This window comes from Scyliorhinus torazame, chromosome 7 (assembly GCF_047496885.1).
Source record: "Scyliorhinus torazame isolate Kashiwa2021f chromosome 7, sScyTor2.1, whole genome shotgun sequence".
Classification (NCBI taxonomy): Eukaryota; Metazoa; Chordata; class Chondrichthyes; order Carcharhiniformes; family Scyliorhinidae; genus Scyliorhinus; species Scyliorhinus torazame.
In genome coordinates this window covers 135692754-135713567 of record NC_092713.1, presented here as the reverse complement: position 1 = coordinate 135713567, position 20814 = coordinate 135692754, and positions in this window count along the sequence as shown.

Genomic DNA, 20814 nt, shown 5'->3' with positions numbered 1-20814 from the left:
TGTTGAACTAATAGCATGGTTAGCACAGTTCTCTGTGAGTTCGACTCTCTGCTAACTTAAGTGTGGTTACTCTGTCTGACTGAACCAGACTAGCTCTTAGCCACGTGGTGGGGGTGTGAGATTGTAACAACACCCTTGACTAACTCTCTAGATGTTCATCAGTGGAAAGAGGCAGAGTGTGAGTGCCTCGTCTCTTTTATAGTCAGATCCCACCCCTGAGTGTCCTGCCTGCTTATTGGTCATGTCCTGTTCTCTGTGTCCATTAGCTGCTTGTCTGTATATCATTATGTGTGTGTCTGCTTATCATGACATTTCCCTTTTTTTTAAGTTTGGATGACATATGTGAACGTATTTACAAGAACAGGCCAATATTAACACATATACATGCAGTGGATGTGAACATATGTACATGTGAAAACAGCTGCATAATGCAAGAACACAGAACATAGCAGACAGAACAAATGTTCATTAATCCAGTCTCTGTGGCTTGCGTCTGATCCTGGTCGTCCGCTGGAGAGGTGGTGGTGGGGACGACAGCGCCTTGATGGGCGGGATTGAAGCCTGACTGGTGGCCTCGTGAGTCGAGGTATCAGGAGGTGGCAAAACAACAGAAGGAAAGGGAGAAGAATGTGGTTGTGGGCAGGCAACTTTGCTCGGTGCCCACCTGTTTCATCGCACAACAGAACCAGCAGCCAGACGCACAACATACGAGCGGGGGGCAGCCTGCCGACCAACGACAGCTGGAGCTGACCAGCTTCCATCAGGGATCGTGACCCGAATGGTGTCGGACGGGGATAACACGGGCAAATCGGTGGCATGAGCATCATAGCCCTGTTTTTGCCGGTCTCGGAGTTGCTGCACCTTCTGCAGCACCGGGAGGTGATCCAGGTTGGGCAAGTGTATGGCTGGAAGTGTCGTTCGCAGGTCCCTGTTCATCAGGAGTTGAGCCGGCAACATGCCAGTGGACAGTGGGGTCGCTCTGTACGCAAGCAACGCAAGGTGAATGTCAGACGCAGAATCCGCGGCCTTGCAGATGACCTGCTTCACGATGTGCACCCCTTTCTCAACTTTTCCGTTTGACTGCGGATAGTGTGGGCTGGAAGTGACATGTTTGAACTGATACGACTGGGCAAACAGAGACCATTCATGGCTGCTGAAGCACGGGCCATTGTCACTCATGACAGTGAGTGGGATACCATGCCTGGAGAACGTCTCCTTACAGGCCTCGATTTCATGCTGCTGAAGGGTCTCCTTACTCTGCGCTGGCTGGAAGCGTTGACAGGTCGCACAGTTAAGGACCATGTTCACGATGTCCTGGCTGATCCCGGGCCAGTAGACAGCCTGCCTGGCTCTGCGTCTGCACTTTTCCACATCCAGGTGGCCCTCATAGATTTGACAGAGCACCAAGCTCTGGAGACTGTGTGGAATTACAATCCGGTCCAGTATGAGAAGGATACCATCAACCACCGTCAGGTCGTCCTTTACATTGAAAAATTGAGGGCACTGCCCTTTTTGCCAGCCATTGGCTAGGTGTTGCATAACACGCTGCAAGAGGGGGGTCTTTGGCTGTCTCCTCACGGATACGAATCACCTTCTCATCAGATGCCGGGACGGTGCTAGCACACAGCTGCACCTGTGACTCAATTTGCCGGATGACGTTCAGTGGTTCACTAGGCACGGTGATGGAGCGGGACAGTGTATCGGCAATGATGAGCTTCTTGCCAGGCGTGTAGACCAGGTCAAAGTCGTACCTACTGAGTTTTAGGAGGATGCGCTGCAACCGAGGTGTCATGTCATTAAGGTCCTTGTGGATAATGTGGACCAGGGGCCTGTGATCCGTCTCGACTGTGAATGTCGGCAGGCCATAGACAAAGTCGTGAAACTTGAGAATGCCAGTGAGAAGGCCCAGGCATTCCTTCTCGATTTGTGCATACCTTTGTTCGGTGGGCATCATTGCCCTTGATGCGTAGGCAACCGGTGCCCAGGATAAGGTATCATCGCGTTGCAGAAGGACCGCACCGATGCCAGCCTGGCTCGCATCTGTCGAGATTTTCGTTTCCCTGTCTGGGTCGAAAAATGCCAATACGGGTGCAGTGGTGAGCTTGGCTTTCAGCTCCAACCACTCTGCCTGATGGGCCGCCTTCCACTCGAAGGCAATGGACTTCTTCACTAGGTTTCGTAGGGCCGTGGTGTGTGAGGCCATGTTTGGGATGAACTTGCCCAGAAAATTGACCATACCCAGGAAGCGCAATACCACCTTCTTGTCTTCTGGGACCTTCATGGCTGCGATGGCCTTGACCTTGTCTGTGTCGGGGCACATGCCCTGCTGAGAGATCTGGTCTCCTAGGAACTTGAGTGTCGACAGGCCAAAGCAACATTTGGCCCTGTTCAGCTTCAGGCCATTGGCGTGGACACGGCGGAATACCTGCTGGAGACCGGAAACATGCTCCTCAGGGGTCGTGGACCATATGATGACGTTGTCCACGTACACACGGACCCCTTCGATGCCTTCATCATCCGCTCCATGATACGATGAAATATCTCCGATGCCGAGACGATGCCGAATGGCATACGGTTATAGCAGTACCTGCCAAACGGTGTGTTGAAGGTGCACAGCTGGACTCATCCAGCTGGATTGGCCAGAATCCATGTGATGCATCTAACTTCGTGAAACACCGTACATGTGCCATCTCACTGGTGAGTTCCTCCCGCTTCGGGATGGGGTAGTGTTCACGCATTATATTCTGGTTGAGATCCTTGGGATCAATGCAGATGTGCAGGCCTCAAGAGGTTTTTTTAACCACCACAATCGAGCTGACCCAGTCAGTCGGTTCGGTTACCCTGGAAATGATCCCCTGCTGCTGCAGCTCCTTGAGCTGTTCCTTCAGGCGCTCCTTCAGCGGAGCAAGGACCCGGCGTGGTGCATGGACCACTGGCTTGGCATCAGGTTGCAGTAGGATCTTGTACCGATATGGCAAAGTGCCCATCCCGTCAAACACATCTGGATACTGAGCAAGGATGTCGTCAATGCCAGCTTGAAGATCCACGTTGGAGGGTGTCGTGGAATAAACCCGCTGCACCAGTTTAGCTTTTTGCAGGTATGCGTGCCCAGTAGGGATGCCCTGTCCGGCTTGACAATTTCAAACCTTAGTCGTGCATGGGTGCTCCGGTTGGAGATGAGTAGATGGCAGGACCCCAGTGCTGTGATGGCATTACCATTATAGTCCAGGAGCTGGCAGGTTGCTGGAAGGACCTTGGGGAGCTTCTTGATGCGTTTGAAGTCTGCCTGTGAGAGGAGGTTGGCAGAAGCACCTGTGTCCAGCTTGAACTGGATGGAGCAGCGGTTGACCTGCATCACCACACGCCATTCGTCCACCGAATCCACAGCGAGGATGGACTGAATGCGAGATGAGTTAGGTGTGGCATGTTCACGTGTGGTAATGATGCCCACTCGATAGGCGAACCCCAGGCACTCATCCTTGGATCCGTTGTACTGCCAGGATCAGAATCCTGTAATCGTCGTTGCACATTCTGGACGCGCCGCCGTTGGAATTGGGAGCGCTGGCCCCTGACTGGTGGTGCAGACCTGCACAAGGCTGCAGAGTGTCCAGGCTTCCTGCAGTTTAAACATCACCTGCCTCTTGCAGGGCAGTGTCCCTTTAGGTGGGCGTTGCCGCAGTTCGGGCACGTCATGATGTTGGCATCGTGACGCGGTGTACGTCGTCGCACATGCGCGGTGTGGTCAGCAGACGTCTGCACCTGCGCAGTGTGGGTGTCGGCCGCTTCGTTATCCCGTTCGCATCGCGCATGCGTGGGGCTCCGGGAAAAGCGCGCAAGGTGGCCGCTGTCTTCAATGCTGAGGCGCTGCATCCGGGAGATGGCCTGCACACTCTCTGCCTCGTGGGAGGCAAGTTTCTTGTTTTCAGCCGATTTGTATTGGGAATACCGATTTTTTTGCGTGCTCATGCACTGTACATGTTTCAATCGTGACTGGCAGGGTCATATGCTTGATTTTTAAGAGCTGCTCTCTCAGAGGATCAGAGTGAACTCCAAACACGATTTGGTCTCTGATCATGGAGTCAGCAATATCACCAAAGTTGCAGGACAGCGTTAGCAGGCGGAGGTAGTTAAGAAGGCATTGAAAGATTCATCTTTACCTTGAAGACGTTGTTTGAATATGTAGCACTCGAAGATTTCATTCATGTCCACTTCACAGTGACTATCGAACTTGTCCAGGATGGTCTGAAACTTTGTCTTGTCCTGGCCTTCGGTGAAGTTAAATGAGTTGAAGAGTTTGATGGCTTGATCACCTGCTGTTGAGAGGAGAAGCGCGATCTTTCTTGCATCAGACGCACCCTCGAAGTCTGAGGCTGCGATGTACAGCAGAAACCTTTGCTTGAATGTCCGCCAGTTGGCACTGAGATTGCTGGAGGTCCTGAGCTGGTGAGGAGCCTGAATCTTCTCCATGGTGCCGGGATACATTTCTGGTCGTCACGGAACGGACTGAGGTAAGCCACCTTAAATTAGTAGTCTCCTGGTATCATGTCGTGTTACGTAATACTGGTATAACACTGCTGCAACTGGATTCAGCTCAGATCAAAAAGATACTCCAGACCTTGAAGTTAGTTCAATCAGGTTTATTGAACTAATAGCATGGTTAGCACAGTTCTCTGTGAGTTCGACTCTCTGCTAACTTAAGTGTGGTTACTCTGTCTGACTGAACCAGACTAGCTCTTAGCCACGTGATGGGGGTGTGAGATTGTAACAACACCCTTGACTGACTCTCTAGATGTTCATCAGTGGAAAGAGTTGGAGTGTGAGTGCCTCGTGTCTTTTATAGTCAGATCCCACCCCTGAGTGTCCTGCCTGCTTATTGGTCATGTCCTGTTCTCTGTGTCCATTAGCTGCTTGTCTGTGCCTGCCTGTATATCATTATGTGTGTGTCTGCATATCATGACAGCCAGTGGGGGTGCCTTACCTCTGCTGAGGTAGAATCCCTCCAGATTGTGCGATAACAGCGCGGCCAACTGTACTTGACAGAAAGGCTGAATTGGCGAGACATCGGAATGGGAATGCATCCTATTTGAGTGCTGACACATGGGCTGTCAGGACCGCATGAGGAATCTTGCTCTGTGGAACCATAGAATCATAGAATTTACAGTGCAGAAGGAGGCCATTCGGCCCATCGGGTCGACCGGCCCTCGGAAAGAGTTACCTACTTAAGCCCACTCCTCCACCCTATCCCTGTAACCCAGTAATCCCACCTACCCTTTTTGGACACTAAGGGCAATTTAGCATGGCCAATCCACCTAACCTGCACACCTTTGGACTGTGGGAGGAAACCGGAGCACCCGGAGGAAACCCACGCAGACACGGGGAGAACGTGCAGACTCCACACAGACAGTCACCCAAGCCGGGAATTGAACCTGGGACCCTGGAACTGTGAACAACAGTGCTAACCACTATGCTACCGTGCCCCCCCAAATTATAGAGTACCCCATTCATTTTTTTCCAATTAAGGGGCAATTTAGCATGGCCAATCTACCTACCCTGCACATCTTTGGGTTGTGGGGCGAATCTGCAAACTCCACATGGACAGTGACCCAGAGCCGGGATTGAACCTGGGACTTTGGTGTGTGTGGGGGCAAATGTGCAAACTCCACAAGGACAGTGACCCAGAGCCGGGATCGAACCTGGGACTTTGGTGTGGTGAGGCAGCAGTGCTAACCACTGCACCACCGTGTTCCCCTTAATCTTTTTGTTTTCCTTTCCAGGTCCCTGCAACGTAGAACCTGGGCCTCAGGCACTCCAGGACATCAAGACCTCTGGAAATGATAACACCAGTGACCCAGAGGATGCTGTCATCTGCTTCTCCCACACCCTCCACGAGGTCAGGTGCAACCCCTTGGGTCACAGTGTGTTTGCTTTTATAACCAGGTCCACATCCACAGGACAGACATGTTCCAGAAGCTGGGGGAGGCTGTGACAGCCGAGGTCCCAGACATTCCCAGAGGACTGTTGAGGCCCCCACTGAGCCCCATGCAATTGACGGGCCAATGGTCGTGGTCACGTGAAGCTAGCTGGAAATGTAAGAGAGGTTAAGGGCACATATGGCGGAGTTGACGGGGTTATCCACAGCTTTGTACAGACTGTGGTGAAGTCCATGCTAGCCATGAGTTCTGGCATGTGACTGTGTGGTTTCCTCCATGGAGAGGGTGGTGACCTCCATGGAGAGCCATGTGAAGCAATCAACCCACTAGGTCTATGACCTGCAGTTTGCCCCTCTATTGCAGTGTCAAGGAAAGGCGAGACAACTACAAGGTACCTGGACCTTGACCAGGGTGTTACGATCACAGTTGATATTATAACTGGACGGGAAGATCCCAGACTAGGACCATGGCTCTAAAGACCGTAACTTTTACTTTTTTTTATAAAACATGGAGGAACAGCGTTACAGCAGTGCTGATTAGTTTTAACAACAATCAAAAGAAATTTGTTGAACATGAAATGTTGGATAATGCAACAATACTCCCTTACTCACACCTTAGGTTAACAAATACATACAGATTTTAAGATTAACACGGATTACAAAGTATATCTTAAACTACAATGGTCTCAGTAACTCAAAGTTCCTTTCAACACACAGATTGGCTGTGATCCAATACACTCTCCCCTCTGAATATAAGTTATAGTCTATGGATTTCACTTCAAACCCCCCCCCCAGATGATTGTCACGTGTGAGTTTCCAAACTCCACTCCCCCCAAAATGCTTTAAAATCGTCTTTCACAAACACTGTTTTCCATCAGAGATTTGCATTCTGAAATCCAGTCAAGGTTTTCCAGATAAACAAAGCATCTGCTTCACTTTTAACAAAGAATTCAGCATCCAGGATTTTCAACTCCCCCTTCAGCATTTCTTTGTTTTGACTGTTGTACAAACTGTTCACAATTGCTATAACTATCGCTCTGGTTACTGCAACTGTCTCTTTTACTCACAACACTTTATCTTTTTTCTCCCTTGAATTCTCCAGAATAATACCTTGGGCTCTGTTAAATTCAGTTTTCTGAAGACAGTCTTTCTGTCCCAATTCCCTGGTTATCTGGACTGTATCTGGTTCTTTCGGAAGTCTGCCTCTTTGCAGTTCTCTTGTACCTTCCAGCTTCTCCTGGAAGAATTGAGAGATGTTCACTCCCTGGTGTCCTTCTTCAACTGCAAATAACTTCAACTAAAAGTACAACTTAAAAGCCTTTCCAACTTAAAAGGCCCTCAGTTGCGAAGCAACAACTGTTTCCTCCAGCAACCTCTATTTACTCTTCACACGGTAACCCTCTTTAAGCACAATAGAAATATAGTTGGAACTGAACCAACCCACATTATAAACACACCTTTTTCTGGCATGAATCTAATTATAGGTTTTACCCTTCCTTCCACAGAAATGTTAAATTAAACTCATTTAAAACTATGCCTCATTTCTAATGTTTACCAATGCAAATATAAACTCCTTAAAACTATCTTTGTTTTCCTAACAAGGGAGATGCCATTCCCCACTCAGATGGAGAAGAAGCATGTGCCGACTGCCTTGGGAGATTCCTTTCGGGACATCCTCAGGGTGAACGACCTCTCCTCATCCCTTCTGCCATTAACCCCATTGTCTCCTGTAGGCGTGGCCGAGGTGGTTGCCCAGCCTGCACCTTCGCAGGACACCATTGTAGACATGAGTCCTCATAGCCCTGGACTAAAGTCATCACAGGCAGCAGGACATCACACTCAGCAACCTGTCTCCATCTCAGCTGCTGATGTCGGATTCACACCCAGACGTTGTGGTAGGAAAAGAAAACATAAGTCACGAGTAGCGTGAAGGTGGCATTGATGTTCGTACAGAATTCACTTTGTGACAATTAAATATTGCAGCATACATTGCTTTCACTTTATTCATTCGTGGATCATGATCCTTCTTCAGGACCTGATTAATCAGAGACATAACTAAACCGGTTGCATCTTGGTCGAAACTCATTGTGACTGCAAGATAATGATAGACATCTCCTTTATTTTGTCAAAGACAATGGTGTTATGTGAATGTGATCAGTCTTTATTGATTGATTGTCCATGTTGATGTGTGCCAGTTTGTGGGACACAAAGGAGCTTGTGGGCTCTTCAGACACTCCATTATATCCAGAGTCAATGAGATTGTCTGAAATTATGTTCCACAGGGACAATTGAACTGCCTTATGTAAAGTCAAGAACCTGTAAACGTGGGACAGGTTTAGAGATCTCGACCATGATAGGCTGATTGATGTATGCTCACTAGTGAATCAGTTCTCCTGGGTAACAGTCTTCAGCAGCAAATGTTTATGTGTGTGTGACAGAAGACCACTCCCCTCTCTAACCTAACAGATAGAGACGCAAGTTGAGAGGTATCCCCTAAGGGTGGCGGTGGGGGGTGGAGAGGCTGGGAGGGTTGGTAGGCATCCTGAGTGGGCAAACATGCTCCAGTGATGGGATAATTTAATCTGCTTTAACCTTGGGGTGAATTTTGTGTATGTGAAATTGTCACTGGTGACCCTGACATCCATCAGAAGCTCATGCACATTTGTGCCTTCTTCCTCAAGCTCAACTTATTTATCCTCATCTGAGTGTTGCTCCTCCCCTTCGTCCTGATGCAAGGACCCAGCACATTGCATGGCCATGTTGTGCTGTGTACAACATGCAACTATCCAAGAAAGCCTGTGTAGTGTGTACCGCAGAGTTCCTCCGGACCTATCAAGGCAGTGGAAGTGCATTTTCAACATGCCAATGGTCTGATCTATGATGGCTCTGATGGAGTTGTAAGCTGCCTTCGGCTGTTCTGCTGCATTGTGGGGATAACTCACTGGTGTCATCAGCTGGACCTCGAGGGAATAGCCATTGTCACCCAGGATCAAGCCATCAACCTGGGAGGGAACCTCAGAAAGTTCAAGAAGCTGCGAGTTCCATATCATGAGATGAGACCTACATGATTCTTCCCCTGTTCTTGCAGACCCATCGGACGTTTAGCATGTGAAATCCCTTATGGTTCATGTACGCTGGTTGTTCTCAGGGAGTTCTCATGGCAATGTGAGTGCATTCAATTATCCCTTACACTGTAGGGAAGCTAGTAATGGCCACAAATCCCATTGCTCTGTCGCCTGGCTGTCATCACCTGTGGTGAACCTGATAAACTCAGTGGTGTGATGTTAAGAGGGTATTGGTCAATCTTTTGATGCATTTCTTCGTGGCAGCCTCTGAAATGTCACACATGTTGCATGTGGATCCCTGGAAGCAGCTGGTAGTGAAATAGTTGAGCATTGCAGTCAGTATGAGAGCAACAGGCATTTGGTAGCTTCCAAATCCATGTCGTTTAGGTCGTGCTGCAGGATCTGGCAAATTTGGGGTGATAGCCTCAAGCATCCCTGGCATTTCCTTTCTGACACCTGGAGGTAGTTTGCCTGCATCCTGGAAAGCGCTGACACACCAGTACCTTTTTCTCTGATACCACCCCTAGATGGCTACTACCAGATGACCCTCCCCCTCTGTAGCTGCCTTAAGCCTCAGTTGATGATCAGATCATAGAATTATAGAAACTACAGTGCAGAAGGAGGCCATTCGGCCCATCGAGTCTGCACCAGCTCTTGGAAAGATCACTCTACCCAAGGTCCACACCTCCACCCTATCCCCATAACCCCATAACCCAGTAACCTCAGCCAACACTAAGGGCAATTTTGGACACTAAGGGCAATTTATCATGGCCAATCCACCTAACCTGCACATCTTTGGACTGTGGGAGGAAACCGGGGCACCCGGAGGAAACCCATGCACACACGGGGAGAATGTGCAGACTCGGCACAGACAGTGACCCAAGCCGGGAATCAAACCTGGGACCCTGGAGCTGTGATGCAATTGTGCTAACCACTGTGCTACCATGCTGCCCACGAGGGCCCTTTTTTGTCGCATCCTCTCCTCCTGCTCTTGAGGTTGTAAGTATATTGGATATTTCACCAAGTGAACTTCGTGCAAAAGACAAGCAGTAATACGAGAACCTGTGTGCCTAGCGGTTTCATCCCGATAACTGCCTAGCAGTTAGAATTTCTACTCTTTCCATTGTCTCCACTGAAATCTCCAGCTACCAAACACTGGTCTCCTCTACTTGAATCTGCACTCCTGGCAGCTACACGACATGTCCAGTGGGCCAGCACGGTCAGTAGGTGAATGAGGTGATCACCAAGAGCGGTAAGATTTGGAGGGCGGCAGAAAACCTGCCATTTTTTTAAAATCGGAAACAAAAGCTGGCCAGAAACTCCCAAAGATGCCCCAAAGTCAGAGGCAGCAGTTCCCACTCTGCCAATATCTGAGAGCGGGAACTGGCTACAGAGTTGTGATTGGAGGAGATGCTGCTGCTGCTCCTCCAATCATTGATTCTGTCTCTCTTGGTGCGTTGTGTTGTGGTGGTGATTGAAGGAGTTGCCTGCTCCTTCATAGCTTCTCAAGAACACACGGTGCTTGAACAGGTTGGAAAAGTTGAATAATCACACTGGGGAGAAGTGTGGCGGCAGCAGGTTCAAAGTTACACTTTAGAGGAGGCTGGAATGAAGCTGGAGGAAGAAAAAAAAACTCTCCAGGGGGGAGAAAACTCCAGCCTGCAGCCAATGAATAACCAATGCCCATTTTCTTAGGGAGCAATATTAATGAAATGCAATGGCCATTTTGCCATTTCCTGTCTATTTATCCTGATCATAAATGTGACAGGATGATATCTGCTAATCGGGTATAAATTAAAATCTGTTGTCTCTTGTTTCAATTTTTGTAGTTAATTCAGTTTTATCTTGTAATAGAAATTATGTCAAATATAGAAGCACAGTATTGGAAAAGTAAATCAGTTTCTGGTTGCCTACTTCACATGGTCGAAACTTCACTGATGCCTACAAGCGATGGATGTCACCATAAGCATAGCACCATTTTTAATATCTGATAGCTGTGCAGCTCCATAACAACACAAATGTCTCAAACTTTCTCCTGAATCTGACTCAGACAGCTAAATCAAGGTTCCTGTTTCCAGGCTCCATTGAATCCATCACAACACTAGTCTCAGGCGTACCCACATAATCTCTCATGGATTTCAAAATGAGTTTTCTATTTCTGTAAATGTTCGAGGAGCAAACCCTGCTTGTGGCCCCCTCAAATGCACAATGTACATTTAACGCTGCAAATATAGCTGCTTTTAACAAACCTCAATAAGGCTGAAAGTTAACGGTTAAAATAAATAAATAAAGACATCTTTATTATTGTCACAAGTAGGCTTACACTAACACTGCAATGAAGTTACTGTGAAAAGCCCCTAGTTGCCATGCTCTGGCTGCTGTTCGGGTGCACTGAGGGAGAATTCACAATGTCCAATTTACCTAATAGCACGTTTTTAGGGACTTGTGGGAGGAAACCGGAGCACCCGGAGAAAACCCACGCAGACACGGAGAGAACGTGCAGACTCTGCACAAACAGTGACCCAAGCCGGGAATTGAATCTGGGACCCTGGAGCTGTGAAGCAACAGTGCTAACCACTGTGCTCCTGTGCCGCCAGCTGGCACAGTGGTTAACCAGCTGATGTATCCTCAGATTAGACTGCAGTGCGTCATCCAAAACACAATCTTAATCTCTGAAACTATAAAGACAACCTCTTGCACCTGGCTAACTTTAAAATTGTTAATATTGTTTTAATTTCATTCCTCGTAAAACTATGGGGGCATAATTGTACTTGAGGCATCAGGAAAGGCATTTATCTTTTACAGTAAATGACAATCTTTATTCCCAGGGGGGGAATCCCAAACTGGATTATAATCACTACATTGACTGAAATTGGATAGGGATGGCCACAATGGTCCTGTGCTGTGGTTTATATTTGGATGCAGTCAGCACCAAGGGAAAGGTTACTAATGACAGGCCGTTTATACTGCAGTCTCTCCCTATACACACAGGAGTAAAGGAGACATAGGAAGAAATAAAGGGAACTTAGAAAGACAGCTAAAGTCAAGGGGCGAAATTCTCCGTTATCGGCGGAAAGTCCGCCGATCGGCGCAGAAAACGGCGCAAATCCGACTTGTGTCACGTCGGAAAAATGGGTCGAACGTCTCCGGCCCGAAATGGGCTAGCAGCGACGTAAAGGGATCCGCGCTTGCGCAGTGGTTCACGTCGTGCAGCGTCATACGCGCCGCATGGCATGACGGCTCATAAGGCCGCGCTGCTCCCCCCACCCGACCGGAACACCCGACCGCAACACCAGACTGGATGGCTGGCCACCGCTCAGCCCCGAGGTTCGAGTCACGGGATGTGGAGGCGCTCCTGGACGCGGTGGAGCAGAGGAGGGACGCCCTGTGTCCCGGGCACGGCCGCAGAGGCCTCCAGGACTGGCAGCGCCAGATGTCGGGGGGGCGTCGGATGGCCAGTCCGGTCGAATCCCCCATCCATGTAGAGGCCTGGGGGCCATCGGGCACCCCGAGGGAGGAGGAGGTGGTGTGGTCCGTCCCAGCTCCCCCTGTAGGGGAGGTCCCGGAACACCGCGACACCTCGGACTCCCCCCCTTCCGTCCCAGGTACATCGGGTGGGCAACGGGCAGGACAGTCTGGCAGCTCGCCATCCCAGTTGCCCGAGCCACAGCCTGGCCCATCTAGGCCACGACGCCCCAGGAAACGGCCGCCAAAGGGATCCCGTGTCAGAGGGCAGGAATCACAGGAGTCCACCTCCAGTTCTGCTGTACCGTCTGGGGAACCACGTAGACGTAGTCAAAGGGCCCGTAAGGTCAAACAATTAGACACTGAGTAAGTTGGCACGGGTGAAGGGCACAGATGAGTTTTAGGGGCTCGGGCACGTGCATGAACTCCTTTCGTTATTAAAGTCAATGTTACACCTACAGAAGCTGCCTTTGTGCTCTGTCCAAAGCGTGCGGGGGTGTCATGTACGTTGAGCGCAAGTGTGTGTGTGAGGGGTGGTCTTACCTCAGCCCCAGGTGAGTCTGCCCCCTTCCCCCTGGGCCGCCATCAACATCCCCCGCGCAGAGGACGGGACCGTGCGCTGCAGTGTCACAGCCGCACGCAGGGATGGTCCGGGTGGATGGTGGTACTGTGGCCATGGGTCAGACATAGTCCAACGATGTAGAGCCAGGAGCTCACCGCAGGGCGGGTTGTCATCATCCTCCATGGCCTGCAATAGACACGCGTCCACCCGCAACTGTGTGAGCCCGGCCCGTTGTGCCGCAGGTGGATCGGCAATGGGGGGGGGGTGGTGTGCATGCGGGTGGGGTGGGTGGGGTTGGGGGAGGGGGTGAGGGTGCTGGGTGGGTGGATGGGTGGGGGGTGTGGGTGGTCGGCTGTTGCCATGGTGTGCGGTCTGTGGCCATACTACCCGATTCCCACGCCCATCTAGTCAGTGAAGCGGGCGGCTATCAGTCTGTCCCGTGCCCGGTGGGCCAGCCGGTAACGGTGGACAGCCACCCGCCTGTGTCTACCCCGTCTGCCCTGACCATTACCCCCATCCCCCTCATCTGGGGAGGACTGCGCCTCTTCCTGCTGCTCCTCCACTCCGCCCTCCTCTGCCTGCGGCACATCGCCCCTCTGCTGGGCTATGTTGTGCAGGATGCAGCACACCACAATGATGCGGCCGACCCTATCTGACCGATACTGGAGGGCGCCCCCAGAGAGGTCCAGGCACCTGAAACGCATCTTCAGCACGCCAAAGCACCTCTCTATCACTCCCCTTGTCGCTACATGGGCATCATTGTAGCGGTTCTCCGCCTCATTGCGTGGTCTCCGTATAGGCGTCATCAGCCACGATCGCAATAGGTAGCCCCTGTCGCCCAGCAACCAGCCCCTCAGCCGGGGATGGCGTCCCTCGTACATGCCGGGGATGGATGACCGCGACAACACGTATGAGTCATGTACACTGCCTGGATAACGGGCGCAGACGTGCAGGATCATCATGCGGTGGTCGCAGACCACCTGTATTTTCATCGAATTGGTCCCCTTCCTATTGGTGAACACGGCCCTGTTATCTGCAGGTGGCCGCACGGCGACGTGCATCCCATCGATCGCGCCCTGGACCATGGGGAACCCGGCCACGGCAGAGAAGCCCACGGCCCGGGCATCTTGGCTGGCCCGGTCCACGGGGAAGCGGATGTAGCGGTGCGCCATGGCATATAGGGCATCTGTCACTGCCCGGATGCACCGATGCACCGATGTCTGCGATATGCCGGACAGGTCCCCACTCGGTGCCTGGAATGACCCCGTTGCATAAAAGTTCAGGGCCACCGTAACCTTTACGGACACGGGGAGAGGGTGTCCCCCGCCAGTGCCACGCGGTGACAGGTGTGCCAGCAGGTGGCAGATGTGTGCCACGGTTTCCCGCCTCATCCGAAGCCTCCTCCTGCATTCCCGGTCCGTGAGGTCCTGGTATGACTGCCGGGCCCTCGGGTGCCTCCGTTGCCGTGGGGCCGCGACGTCCTCCTCCCCCTCCTCGTCCTGTCGGTCAGGTGTCCCTCCAGCCTGGGCGGCTGCCACCTGTCCCTCTGCGGCAGCCTGCACCGCCTCTCTGGCACGCTCCTCCTCCTCCTCCTCCTCCTCTTCCTCATCCAGGGCAACATAGACATGAGCGGCTGCTGCCACGGCGGCCAACATCGCTGGATGATCGGAAAACATGACGGCCTGGTGAGGGGGAGGGGAACGACGACATGTCATCATTGCCCATATCCCCTCCTCCCCCCAGCCAGGTGGCATGGACCGCATGGGTCCAACTGTTGGAGGCTGGCACCTGAGCAGATGGACCAACACACTTGCCCTCGCAACCCCCTCCCCGGCACGGACCCCCCCAACCTCCACCCCGGCACGGACCACCCCCAACCTCCACCCCGGCACAGACCCCCCCCCAACCTCCACCCCGGCACGGACCCCCCCCAATCCCCCTCCCCGGCACGGACCCCCCCCCCAACCTCCACCCCGGCACGGACCCCCCATCCCCCTCCCCGGCACGGACCCCCCCCCATCCTCCTCCCCGGCACGGACCCCCCCATCCCCCTCCCCGGCACGGACCCCCCATCCCCCTCCCCGGCACGGCCCCCCCCCAATCTCCACCCCGGCACGGACCCCCCCCCAACCTCCACCCCCCACCCCGGCACGGACCCCCCATCCCCCTCTCCGGCACGGACCCCCCCCATCCCCCTCCCCGGCACGGAACCCCCCCCAACCTCCACCCCGGCACGGACCCCCCCCCAACCTCCACCCCGGCACGGACGCCCCATCCCCCTCCCCGGCACGGACCCCCCCCCCCATCCCCCTCCCCGGCACGGACCCCCCATCCCCCTCCCCGGCACGGAACCCCCCCCAACCTCCACCCCGGCACGGACCCCCCCCAACCTCCACCCCGGCACGGACGCCCCATCCCCCTCCCCGGCACGGACCCCCCCCCCAACCTCCACCCCGGCACGGACCCCCCCCCAACCTCCACCCCGGCACGGACCCCCCATTCCCCTCCCGGCACGGACCCCCCCATCACCCTCCCCGGCACGGACCCCCCCATCCCCCTCCCCGGCACGGACACCCCCCCAACCTCCACCCCGGCACGGACCCCCCATCCCCCTCCCCGGCACGGACCCCCCCATCCCCCTCCCCGACACGGACCCCCCAAACCTCCCCCCGGCACAGACCCCCCCCCAACCTCCACCCCGGCACGGACCCCCATCCCCCTCTCCGGCACGGACCCCCCCCCCATCCCCCTCCCCGGCACGGACCCCCCCCATCTCCCTCCCCGGCACGGACCACCCCATCCCCCTCCCCGGCACGGACCCCCCCATCCCCCTCCCCGGCACGGACACCCCCCCCAACCTCCACCCCGGCACGGACCCCCCATCCCCCTCCCCAGCACGGACCCCCCCATCCCCCTCCCCGACATGGACCCCCCAAACCTCCCCCGGCACAGACCCCCCCCCAACCTCCACCCCGGCACGGACCCCCATCCCCCTCTCCGGCACGGACCCCCCCCCCATCCCCCTCCCCGGCACGGACCCCCCCCATCCCCCTCCCCGGCACGGACCCCCCCCATCCCCCTCCCCGGCACGGACCCCCCCCCAACCTCCACCCCGGCACGGACCCCCCATCCCCCTCCCCGGCACGGATCCCCCCCCCAACCTCCACCCCGGCACGGACCCCCATCCCCCTCCCCGGCACGGACCCCCCCCCATCCCCCACCCCGGCACGGACCCCCCATCCCCCTCCCCGGCACAGACCCCCCCCCAACCTCCACCCCGGCACGGACCCCCCATCCCCCTCCCCGGCACGGACCCCCCATCCCCCTCCCCGGCACGGACCCCCCATCCCCCTCCCCGGCACGGACCCCCCCCCACCTCCACCCCGGCACGGACCCCCATCCCCCTCCACGGCACGGACCCCCCCCCATCCCCCTCCCTGGCACGGACCCCCCCATCCCCCTACCCAGCACGGACCCCCCCCAACCTCCACCCCGGCACGGACCCCCCATCCCCCTCCCCGGCACGGACCCCCCCCAACCTCCACCCCGGCACGGACCCCCCCCCACCTCCACCCCGGCACGGACCCCCATCCCCCTCCCCGGCACGGACCCCCCCCATCCCCCTCCCTGGCACGGACCCCCCCATCCCCCTACCCGGCACGGACCCCCCCCAACCTCCACCCCGGCACGGACCCCCCATCCCCCTCCCCGGCACGGACCCCCCCCAACCTCCACCCCGGCACGGACCCCCCCCCCACCTCCACCCCGGCACGGACCCCCATCCCCCTCCCCAGTAAGGACCCCCCCCCATCCCCCTCCCCGGCACGGACCCCCTTCCCGGCACTCCCCCGGAGCCCCGCCTACTCTAACCACCCCCCCCCCCCCGCCGCACACACACACACACATCCCGAGACACACCTCTCCTCACGCATTCAGACTGCGGCCACGCCATCGCCTGCCCAGAGCCAACCCCCCAGGCCGTCACTCACCTCCACGCTGGTCGGCGTGAACCTGGAGCACAGGGTCACACCGATGAAAAGGAGGTTTAATTTACGTCGACGTGAACGGTCATCACGTCGACGGGACTTCGGCCCATCCGGAAGGGAGAATATCGGCAGGCCGAAAATCGGCTGCCTTGCGCAGACCCGTGACATTCTCCGACGGCAGCGGCGACATTAACGCCCCGCCGACTTTTCTCCCTTCGGAGACTTCGGCAACCGTCGGGGGCGGGATTCACCGTGGCCAACGGCCATTTTCCGACCCTCTGGGGGGTCGGAGAATGACGCCCAAGGAGAGAGACAGACAAAGGGAGAAATGAAGAGAGATGGGGGGGGGGAGACAAAGACAGAGAGACAGAACCAGGAAGAGAGAGACACACACACTCACACTAAGAGAGACAGAGAGAGGAAGAAAGACAGAGGGAGAGAGATAGGAAGAGAGATAGCGACACACACTCAAACAAAGAGAGACAGAGAGTGAGGGAGAAAGACAGGGAGAGAGACACACATACTCACACAAAGATGTCGTGTTGGGTATCCTGATGCACAAATGATCCAACACGGCTGTAGATGGTACAAATCAGTTTTATTGTCTAAACAACTGTAACATTTAACTACTGGCTTGGGTATGTGCTTCACCAGTTAACCTGTGGACCCTGCCCTATCACTATCTTAGTGAGGCACTCAGCACATGGTCTCTGTCTGAGTGGCGCGCTGTGAGCTCTGTGCTCTGAGCTATCTCCTGGTAGAATAAGTGGGAACAGTGGTGTTCCCTGTTTTATAGTGTGTGTGCTCTCACTGGTGATTGGCTGCAATGTTATGTGTGTGCTGGTTGGTCCAACTGCCTGTCCTTCAGTGTGTGTGTGATTGCACCATGATATGCTGATGTGGATATCATGATATCCCCCCCTTTCACAAAGGATATGTGCCTACCTGCTAATAAATAGAAATGTGTACTGAGTGTATCTCAGTATGTGTGTGCAATATTTACAACATGTACACGAGGCTAAAATATATACAGAGGAAGGTGTCAGGTGCAACAGAACAACGAGGTTGTACCAGTAACAGGACAAATGCAATCAACAAATGATGAGAGAAAACGTCTGGAACAATAAACGACAAGAAAAGAAACTCGTTAACAGTACTGTAAAACAATTCAGTGAGTCCAATGTGCTAACATGCTCATAAGTCAAGTCTCTCAGGTGGGCGACGAATTCGGGTTGACCACCTCAAGGGTGGGTCAGGATCCACCGGCTGAGGAATGGGCCTGGCCATGGGCGATAGAGGAAGAGGCAGAGTGTCAGGAAGTTCAACAAAGTCGACATCAGGGACAACAGGAGGGCGTGGCACCGGTGCTCGTAGCGAGCGCAGAACCAGACGAAGGGCCTGCCGATTACGGCGGCGAATGGAGCCATCAGGCATACGAACCAGGAATGAGCGGGGAGCCACGTGGCGGAGAACCTCGGCGGTTGCCGACCAGCCACCTTCCGGTAGGTGTATGCGGATATTGTCTCCAGGCGCCAGGGCAGGAAGATCAGTCGCCCGAGCGTCATGTGCCACCTTCTGCTGAGCACGCTGTTGTTGCATCCTTCGCAATACTGGAGCATGGTCGAGGTCAGGAACATGAATGGTCGGCACAGTGGTCCTGAGGGTGCGGCCCATCAACAGCTGGTCTGGCATGAGGCCCGTGGACAGTGGGGCCGAGCGATAGGCCAGCATGGCTAAACAGAAGTCAGATCCGGCATCAGCAGCCTTGCAGAGGAGCCGCTTCACAATGCGGACGCCCTTTTCTGCCTTGCCATTCGACTGGGGATGCAAGGGACTGGACGTCACGTGTGTGAAGTTGTATGAAGTGGCAAAGGAAGACAATTCTTGACTCGCAAAGCAAAGCCCGTTGTCAGACATGATGGTGAGTGGAATTCCATGGCGAGCAAAGGTTTCTTTGCATGCCTGGATAACAGCTGATGACGTTGTGTCGTGCAGGCGTATGACCTCCGGATAACTTGAGAAGTAGTCAATCAGAATAACGTAGTCCCTGCCGAGCGCATGGAAGAGGTCCATGCCCATCTTCGCCCAGGGGGACGTGACCAACTCATGGGGCTGAAGGGTCTCAGGGGGTTGCGCCGGCTGAAACCTCTGGCAGGTGGGGCAGTTGAGTGCCATGTTGGCGATGTCGTCGCTGATGCCCGGCCAGTACACAGCCTCTCGGGCCCTCCACCTGCACTTTTCAACTCCGAGATGGCCTTCGTGCAGTTGTTCGAGGACAAGCCGGTGCAAGCTGTGTGGGATCACGATCCGGTCCAACTTCAAGAGGACACCATCAATGACGGCCAAGTCATCCCGGTCGTTGTAAAATTGTGGGCACTGCCCCTTGAGCCACCCTTCCGTCATGTGGCGCATCACACGTTGTAGAAGGGGGTCAGCCGCAGTCTCACGGCGAATGTGAGCCAGACGTGCATCAGTGGCCAGCAGATTGGCCGATGTGAAGGCTACTTGTGCGTCGACCTGACAAACTAACCCCTCCGAGTCGGGCGGTGTGTTGACCGCCCTGGACAGAGCATCTGCGATGATAAGATCCTTCCCCAGTGTGTAGACAAGTTGGAAGTCGTACCTCCGGAGCTTGAGCAGAATGCGCTGGAGGCGAGGGGGCATGTCGTTGAGGTCCTTCTGAATGATGCCGACCAGGGGGCGATGGTCAGTCTCCACAGTGAACTGCGGAAGACCATATACATAGTCGTGAAACTTGTCGATGCCAGTCAACAGGCCTAGGCACTCCTTCTCAATCTGCGCATAGCGCTGTTCTGTGGGGGTCATGGCCCGTGACGCATAGGCGACCGGGGCCCATGATGCGGTGTCGTCCCGTTGCAGGAGTACCGCCCCAATGCCAGACTGGCTGGCGTCAGTTGAGATCTTTGTTTCCCGTGTGGTATCGAAAAACGCCAGTACCGGGGCGGTGGTGAGCTTGACCTTGAGCTCCCCCCATTCACTCTGGTGTGCGGGCAGCCACTGGAATTCCGTTGTCTTTTTGACCAGGTGGCGAAGAGCAGTCGTGTGCGAAGCAAGGTTAGGAATGAACTTCCCCAGGAAGTTGACAATCCCGAGAAAGCGCAGCACTTCCTTCTTGTCTGACGGCTGCTGCATGGCTGTGATGGCTGCCACTTTGTCGGCATCCGGCCACACACCCGACCGGGAGATGTGGTCCCCCAAAGACTTTAGCTCAGTCTGGCCAAAAGAGCACTTGGCTCGGTTGAGGTGCAGGCCCTGATCCCGTATCCGTGCAAAGACACGCTGGAGACGACTGATGTGCTCCTGTGGTGTGGTGGACCAGATGATAACGTCTACGTAGATGCGTACCCCTTCGATGCCCTCCATCATCTGTTCCATGATGCGATGGAACACTTTGGAGGCTGAAATGATGCCGAATGGTATCCTATTGTAGCAGTATCTGCCAAATGAACTGTTGAAAGTGCACAGCTTCCTGCTGGACTGATCCAATTGAATCTGCCAAAAGCCCTTTGAGGCATCAAGCTTGGTGAATATTTTTGCCCGAGCCATTTCGCTCGTAATTTCTTCTCGTTTGGCTATGGGGTAGTGTTCCCTCATAATGTTGTGATTCAAATCTTTTGGGTCGATACAGATCCGGAGCTCACCGGAGGGCTTCTTGATGCACACCATGGAGCTGACCCATGGCGTGGGCTCCGTGACCCGGGAAAGCACTCCTTGGTCCTGCAGGCCCTGCAGCTGCTGCTTGAGGCGGTCCTTGAGTGGTGCTGGGACCCTACGAGGTGCGTGAAT